Genomic DNA, 9,504 nt, shown 5'->3' with positions numbered 1-9,504 from the left:
CAGGATGTGTGTGTTTTTATTTTCAGCGTCGGCCTCAGTTGCCAATACCAATTCCATCCACACCCACTGTCACCCATCTTGGCAAGTGGCCATATCCTCCCTGAGACTCACGCACATGACTGAACTCATGTTGAGCTCAGCAACAACCCGGAAATTACATCTTATTTAGAAATAGTAGTAAGGTGTAAAGATAATAAAGTCCATACCGCCATACAGCCATACAGATTTATGCTCATTGGCATTGCACTCACACTGCTGCAGCACAAAGAGTGTTTCAGCCGAATTGAATACCTTATCTACATAAAAGAATTATACAAAAATGGTTTATTTTTATTTATTTATTTATTTTTTTATCTTTGGAACAACAACAATTTATTAGAATATACTTAGAGTACTTTGAAAAATAAACACAAATCACAAGCTAATATAAACTATCAATATATGTTTCCTTTTATAAAATCGATGCATAATCTGTCTATATATATATATATATATATGTATGTATATAAAATATATATGTATATATATGTATATATATATATATATATATACATATTAATGTATTAATGTACATAATTACCTATAGATATTACGTTCACAAAAGAAGTTATTCACCAAGTAAATTCTTATACTATTGCCCACACTGCAGCGCAGCCCAAGCGCAGTCGCTGCTTACTGCGCAGTTAGCAGAGCGCGGGCGCGTGAGGGTGGATGTAAATGTATGTGTGCGTGCATAAAAGAAATGCAGAATGATCAGAATATCAGCTTGGAGGGTTCAGGGTATCTCCTAGTCGAGCAGTCTCGACTAGAGTCTTCTTACTTGTTAAATCTAAATACATATGTAATAAATAATCGATAAAAAAAAATATATAGGTAATAGTATTATTAATATTGGCAGCTATCTTTAAATTTAGTTGATTTTACGAGGTTCGAAAAAGCTGAAATATACTTATGTATGTTATATACACGTTACTAAGCATACATGAAATACGAAATGTGAATGATGTGTTAGATCAATTTTTTGAAAGCAGAGAAAATATACTTACTATATATACATTAATAATTTTTGAGAACATTTACACTCATACTTTATCAATTTATTTTCCCATATCACTTAAGAATTCTTCCTGCTGTTTTAGCAATTCGCGTTACACATTTTGTTGAGGTTTACAACTGTGGACGTTTTATATCCGCATATCTTAACACCCTGAACTCATAGAATATAGTAAATCTGTAATAGACAGAAGAAGGTTTGGCAGGCCCCATAAAGTCTACATATTCTTCATGTAAAAGGCGTATTTCAAATACTAGAGACTTGTGGCTTAGCAAATACATGCATTTTAAAGTTGTAATCACGATCAAATAGTCCATCGACAGGAAAAGTTATTAACAAATTAATTCCTCATAGTGCATCCCATACGTGTTTATGCGTGCTTGCCTATGTGTGTCTCTGTTTGTTTGTTTCTTGTGTGAGCAAACGGACGTGAAGAATTATTGAAATATTAGTTCCGGATATCTCGTAGTTTTTACTAGACCTTTCTTAATTGCTTTGATTTTTATTAGTCAATCCAAGTATATATACCATATATATATACTATACTTTCACTATATCTGTTCCGATATATAACATTTCTTAGATCTACAAAGGATCATAACTCGTATATTCCGTGTACCAGCACATTGGCACTTCATCTAATAGTGCTTCGACTTCAGGAAAATCTTGAATTTCAATTGGGATGTACTAATTTTCTCTTTGGGAATGTATTCATTATATTGTTATTATTTCAAAGGATTGCTCGAAATCATTTTTTACAATTCGAATTATTAACAACAACTAAAAGTGCTATAGTCAGGACTCGCCAATTCCCAAAGCTCTACACTTATATTCTAGCTCCCCTTCGCCCCACTTCTTCATATGTATGTATATCCTTACATGCATACATACAAAAATAACACATGCATTAGCACGCGCTCTGCTTACTGCGCAGCTTTCGCAGTGGCTGCGCTTAAGCGATTTACTGTGGGATGTAAATTGTTGAATAACTTTTGTTCTCAATGGTACCCAGAATCTCATGTAGGCAACAACACCAACAAAAATGTATAAACAAATTCATTTTCGATTTTTATTGTATATATAAATAAGATGGGTTGTCAATAAAATTACATAAACAATGTAAAATTCATTGCTTAATCTCGTAATGCCTTCATGCATACGAAAAAGTTGGATATGTAGTACATATTATTAATATGTTCATAAATAGGCATTATAAGACAATGAAAGTTTTATTTATTATTTCCCATTTACCAAACGAATATATCCATATTCTTAATAGTATTCCTTATAATACTGTATATATTTGCCCCAGACTGTTGTGACTTTTGCTTTCTAGCCTTCGTATCTTAAGTCTGTAAGCATATCTTTCAGGCGCAGCTTATGCTACATGGTAATTAACTTATCATAATGGGGAAGGGGCCCACTGGTCACATGGGATCCGAGCCTTCAAACTACCTGAGCGCTTTGACGCCGTCGGAAGTATTGTATGATATATAGATACGATAGGCGTCAATATGTTCGGTCGGCCGACAAGCGAATGATCGTCTTAACTCATTGCAAAGAAACGAGTATAAGTGTGTCAGAATGTCCCGACTGTCATATACCCTGTGTGGCGATGCTCTGTCAATTGCGTTACTTATAAGAAAGTGAATATACAAAACTTTTATTTGGAATAGTGTTCTCTATGCTTCTCAATTGATATTTCGATATGAAATACGGCCTATCGATACTGATCGATATTAAAGAATTAAAATGAGATTTCGAAAAAATTGGTATTGTATGATTTTATTACATTATATATATATTATATAATTATATTATATAATTATATTATATAATATTAACTACCGTCAGTTGCAAGACGGGTGATTGGGCTTGGGGCAATATAACTCCATCATACCGGCGAAGAATACAAATATATGTATAAACGTCGGTCGAGCCTCCTTCTGGTGCTTTGACACATGTGGCGCACTTGGCTTTACCCAGACCGTCAATCCCACTCAGCCGCTTTCAATGAGCCAAGGGTATAGAAAGAAGTGACCAAAACTCTGACGCCAGCGCATGAGAGGGGGAGGGGATGCGTCGTTACAAAGCGACTTTGAATGTTGTTGTCACTTGCAGTGGCAGCTGCCCCTGGCAATAGCCACTAGAGAGGAATGGGAGAGAGAGATAGAGAAAGAAAGAGAGAGAGAGAGAGAGAGAGAGAGAGAGAGAAGGCGACGTGACGAGTAACGGTAACAGTAACAGTCGTAATTGGCGCTGCACAAATTGATGGATTGCCCGTCGCGACTGTCCAAGCTCCTCGTCTGTCCCATTGGCGGCCTTTTGTAGTTTTTCTTTTACATATACATACATATATACATAATTATATATATGTATATGTACATACATATATAAAGGTTATTTTTTTGTACACACACATACATATATATTTATTTATTTCGGGTAAATCGATATTTGTGCCATTTTTTGTGCAGCTTTTGACTTTTGTATTTGTGCAATGATTAATTAATTGTACGCACTTATCGGGCTTTACTGTTGCCTGTTGCCTGTTGCCGGCTCCTTCTGGCCTGATGTCTGTCGCCTGTTGCACTGCGAGGGCTGTCGCCAAAGTGGTAACAGCGCCTCCAGTGCTGCCAGAGCCCTTTTTAGAATAATTGAATACGTAATTACGAGTCTTGCAGACGCCCTCATTGTTTTAATTAATACGTTTTTAAGCTGATTATTGGGCGAAGCCCTAATTGGAGCATAAATTCATCACGGCTAAATCGTTTCAAAATGCACCAATAGGAAGGGCTGCAAGCAGACACCGTCTCTTCTCAGTGATTGATATGTGTAAGTTCATATCAAGGTATTATGAACTAATTGGGTGCATTCTCAAACCATCAGATATAGCCCCAATAACATTTTTTCCTTTTAAGATCTAATACCTCAAGAGTATTTCAATGCGGCTCAGAAAATTTTATGGAACTGTCATACAAGGCGCGTTGGTACTTTTCCAGATATATTTATTCATATATGCATTATTTATTAATTCACAGTGAATGGTAAACAACCTTAAATTTACAAAAAACAAACTTAAATTTTGTTTGAGTGACAATAACTGTACTAACTAGGTTTTCATTTTGCAAAGAACTAAAAACACAGTCAAATGTGTGTGAGCGTTTTATTTTAAAATTTTATATATACGGGGTACATTATTTTTAATAAAGTTTGGGCACAACATTTTTTGAGTTTTCGATTTTCCATTTAAGAGTACAGAACACTCTTTTTCGGCTTAAACATTACATTACATTATATATACAGAAAATTATTTTGTATGAAAGTAACATAAGTATATATAAAAGGTTGATGAAAACATTATTAGGTAGGAGTTGAATTGTCGTAATATTAATAATTTTATAATTTAACAGCTTGCTTGACAGCTTCTTTCCAATATAACTCAACTTACGATTATTCTTAAGAAGAAAAAAAGGATTTTTTCGCAGTACATTTGAATATTAGCCAAGTCAGCAAACAGGTAAGAGCGTTGCATTCAGCTGCTGCCGTCTGTAAACCTATATTCAGGCTCTAGTAAGACATTAAATATGTTTTATGCTTTAATAAATAGAACAATGGAATAAATGGAAATGGAAATGAGGTATTCCCACAAAGTTTATACTGTTGAGGGTATAATTCATGAGTGTGAAGTACTCTATACTTATTTCTCTTCTTAATGATAATTAATAATTTTGTTACGAATAATTAATATATTAACAATATTGGCAATGGGAAATTGCATTTGAGATATCACGTATACATAAAAATATTTGTATGTATTCATATATGTACATAGAACTAAATAAATATGCAGCTAACTTAAATATCTGATGACTCAAATCAGCTTTTTATTTTCAGTGTTTACAATGTGTATGAATTTACAATTGACCTTGGCTTAATGTTATGCAAAGTTATGCAAAGCTTCCATGTTTAAAATGCTCGGAGGGCCGCGACTTCAGCGAGGAGCGACCTCTCGCGTATCTTTCATTTTCAATTTGGTCGCGGATAAAGTTCGAGCGAGACAACTAGTTTCGCAGCGCTTATCCGAGTGTGCGTCGCAGCCAATGGAAACAAAGACGACTTTTCCTCGACCCCGATTGGACTGCAGCCCAACCCCTGTTCTCAGCTGCTTCGCCCAACTTCGGGCAGCTGCGCGATGGTACTCTATTGAGATCTTGTACATATGTATATATGTGACTGAGCTCTGACTGCAGGTACTCATCGGTTGCAAAATTTGTACAGATGCTAACCGAGGACAAAAGAAGCGTGTTGATGTTTAAATCGAATGGCTGGATAACAAATTTGTGTAAATTTTGCGGTGAGCATTTTACATTAGATACATTCAACACCTTCTATATATATATTTAAAAATGTCTATATGTATTTAAAAATGAATATGGAACATTAATGGATATTTTTATACCCTGAATAAATTTTCAATGGGAATTCAGGGTATAATGGTTTTCATGAAAGTATGTAACATGTATGGCATAGAATTGCGTCGATTTAGCCCTGTCCCGTATGTATGAATGCTAGAGTTAGAGGCTTGAATTTATGTTTCTATATTTTCTATATTTCTATATCCAAAAGAAAAATTTGCTTTATTTCTGCTTTTTTATTTACTGAGAAAATTTTCGTATTTTGTAGGGATAACTCGTAGTAGAATGAAGTTTTGTTTATTGCAGCTTAATTAAATTTAAATAGTTCAGTAATTCAATTTTCAATGATTTATATTTAATTCAGTATATCCTACTGTGAACTTTTGGATTCTATGTAAATGAAACGTAAGCAGTTTTTAACAGAGCTTATAAAGCAATATAAAAGAATGCATGCAACTCATTTGATAGTGTGTAGTACAAGAACTTATGTGTTAAAGATTGCCGAGGTTGTGATTCGGTTTCATACATACATATGTATGCATATATTTTTCGACTAAACAAAAATAGTGTCGTTCCTATACTAGAGTTATTCTGTTCAAAGAACATGTAAAGTATTGAGCACTTATATAAGAATATTCACCCAATTCAGTGGAAAAATAATCCACACCCTACAAAGTTTCGGGTTGAGAGGTGTGTATCCAGGGATTCGGAAGGAAATAAGAAATTTAGGAACTGCGCCACTTTTGCACTGTTTTCTTTGCCAATGCGCAAGTGGAATAAAATGTGTATTCAGGTCAATACTGTGATGCTTAGCTCGATTTCAGCGTTAGGTAAAACATAGGTGAAATCGAGCTAAGCATCACAGTATATATATATATATATATATATATATATATATACATATGTATATACATATTGTGCCATGATTACAAGTTGTTAAAAATATATTTAAATATCAATCAAATCGAAGCAAGAAAACATTAGCTTTTTTCACAAATTTTCGTGTTTTTATACCCTGAACCCATTAAAAATGTGAAATCAGGGTATAATGGTTTTGTTAAAAGTATGTAACAGGCAGAAGGAGGCGTGGCAGACCCCAAACCGACAAACTGAGTCGATTTGGCCCTGTCCGTCTGTCTGTCGATCTCAGAAGATATAAGAGCTAGAAACTTCAAATTTTTTTTTTAATGTCCGTATATAGCGCGCGCATATCGAGTTTATCACTAAAAACGATAACTCATTCCGATATTTTGTTATCGATAAAAACCTTATCGAAAATCAGTTAAAAAATTATATCTCCCACATCTTTAAAGCTAGAGTCTTCAAATTTTAAACATATATTGAGATGCATTTGAACATTATGATTACGTTCTGAAAGTTTCATTAAGATTGTACGACTAGAAATTAAATTATTCAATATATAAGTTCTCAGTATTGCCAACACTGCAGCGCAACCCAAGCGCATTCGCCTGTGTATGTGAGTGTGTGTGTGCGAATTATTATGGAAATATCATTTGCTCTACGGGTTCAGGGGATCTCGTAGTCGAGCAGTCTTGACTAGAGCTTTCCTCGGATTTTAAAAATAGATTGGAAAAATTGATGCCTTAAAATAATAAAAACAAGTGCTAGCACATCAAATATGGCGTCGCATATAAAAAACAACCACTATGATGACGAATACTGGAGTTAGGGGGTCCAATTTACTTTTTCTTGTCATTCTTGTTTTTATGGGACGGATTTTACATTTTGTGAGAGATTAAGTGTTAAGATAAACCGAAACATATTAATGTATTGCATATATGTATATCCATATAAGCCAATATCTTATTGATATTTTTTCAAAACTTATTTTATATTTTAAAGTTATTCCCCAGCCCGAATTGTTTATCATTTAGTCTCAGGACCTCTGCTTAGATTAAACAGTTTGTTTGTATATGTAACGAGCTTCCTTACTAACATAAATGAAAGTAGTAGTACACATTAATTTACCTCCCTGTGTTGTTATGGTCCTGTTTTTTGTTTGTACCGGTTCTACACTTAATAAAATTAATAATAAAAAAAAAAAAACAAGTAAGAACGTTGCAGTCGGGCGCTACCGACTGCGGAATACTCATTCACAGTCCGTATACATGATGCTATGTTTACAAAGGGGCATTTATTCTTATTTCAACTTTAATTTGGCTTTAAAAAAATTAGTACAAAACAATTATGCTTTTTGATTATATTGTAGCTTTTGGTAATTTTTATCGAGTAATCGATAATTATTATATTGATCGTGCACTTTTTGAGTACAAACACTGACCAGTGGTACAAATGTATGGTAATTTTCGTTAATAGCTTTCGGTCACACCTATTGCAGATTCTTAAGCGTTTGCTTACATTACAAAAGCGCGCTTTTTAGCATTCTAAGAATTGCGATTGATTTCTGGATTTTCTAGCTGTTATTGTAGTTTTATCAGATGACGCTCTAGTTATTAGTTTATTGTATTTTAGCTACCAGATTGTCAAGCAAAACGATAGCGTGGGTGATAGAGGCGTCGCAAGTTATGTTACAGCGGCGGAGGTTCAAGGCCCCTTTAATATTGTGTATTTTTTTCATACATATTTTGTTTTTTATAAAATAGATACTTATTTTATTCTTTTTTCTAATTAAAAAATTTTATAAGTTTAAAATTGTTTCTTCTTAAATAGCCCTTATATATGTATGTACGCATTTATGCATGTATATGTACATATGTACATAAGTCTGCACGCATATGTAGCATTCCAGCGTTTCTTATGCACGCGCTCATTTGTATGTGTGTATGTATGTACACATAAATGCATACTCTAGCGTTGAAATGAGACTGATTTGTTTTTGCTTTGTTCTTGAATTTACCATCCGCTACTCTCATAACAAGAATCTTATTTTTGGATTTCATTTTAATTGCAATTGTCGACAGTAGGTGGTGGCGCTGCCAGCAAAGGCGCCGGTTCAATTTGTGAAAATTACAGGGTATTTTTCGATATGCCACGCCCCCAAAGAGGCGTGACAATTATTTTTGGGGCATCGATAGAGGAGGTTACCAGTAACTCAACTATCCAAATTTGAAGCTTCTAGCTCTTAAACTGTAGGAGATATAAAGTTTTGCGGTTTGCCACGCCCCCTTTGGGCGGACATATATCCACTATAGCTTGTTGGACTTGGGAGGTCAACTTGCGTATATATACCAAATTTCAAGTCTGTAGCATCAATAGTACCTAAAATATAGCCAAATTTGAAAAATCACTATATCTTCACGTCCGATTTGCCACGCCCCACGCCCACGGCGTAGACATAAAATTTTTTCATCAGTCATTATAGAATTATAGCATTAGCTCACGTGCGAAATTTCAACGTTCTAGCTTTAGAACTTTACAGTTTTATCTGATTTGCCTTGCCCCCAATGGGCGTAGATATATCCACCATAGCTTTTTGGACTTGGGGGGTCAACGCGGATCTACATACCAAATTTCAAGCTCTTCAACTAACATGATTTCTGGTATATCGGAAAATGCATTTTCCGATTTGCCACGCCCCTAGTGGGCGGATCGGAAAAATTTTAACACTTTATAAATCGGAGTTATACACGAGTATGTGTTCCAAATTTCAAGTCTCTAGCTTCAATCGCGGCGAAATGAACTGCGTTCATACGGACAGACGGACGGACGGACAGACGGACGGACAGCAAGACGAACATTGCACAAAACCAATATACTAATTCACTTCGTGAATGAGTATAAAAAACAAAGTAGTACACAGTTAGGGAACATTTCAGTTTTGACCAAATGGTATGGCTCTTGCATACATTGCATTGCAGTTGCGTTGCGATGTTAGCGCCATCTTTTGGGAATCATTTAGAAAAGATAATTGTAGCATAGATAGATTGTAGCATACTTTTAGGAGAGCGATTCATTGCTTGAATTTATTGACTGTAGCTATGTGACTTAGGCAAACTATTGTAAATAGTTGAATTAAAATGAACGGCAGTCGGAGAAAGTTTTGTTGTTGTA

Source organism: Drosophila navojoa, chromosome 2, assembly GCF_054131105.1.
Source record: "Drosophila navojoa isolate 15081-1374.11 chromosome 2, UAZ_NAV_1.0, whole genome shotgun sequence".
Taxonomy (NCBI): Eukaryota; Metazoa; Arthropoda; class Insecta; order Diptera; family Drosophilidae; genus Drosophila; species Drosophila navojoa.
Note: the sequence above shows the minus strand (reverse complement) of the source record.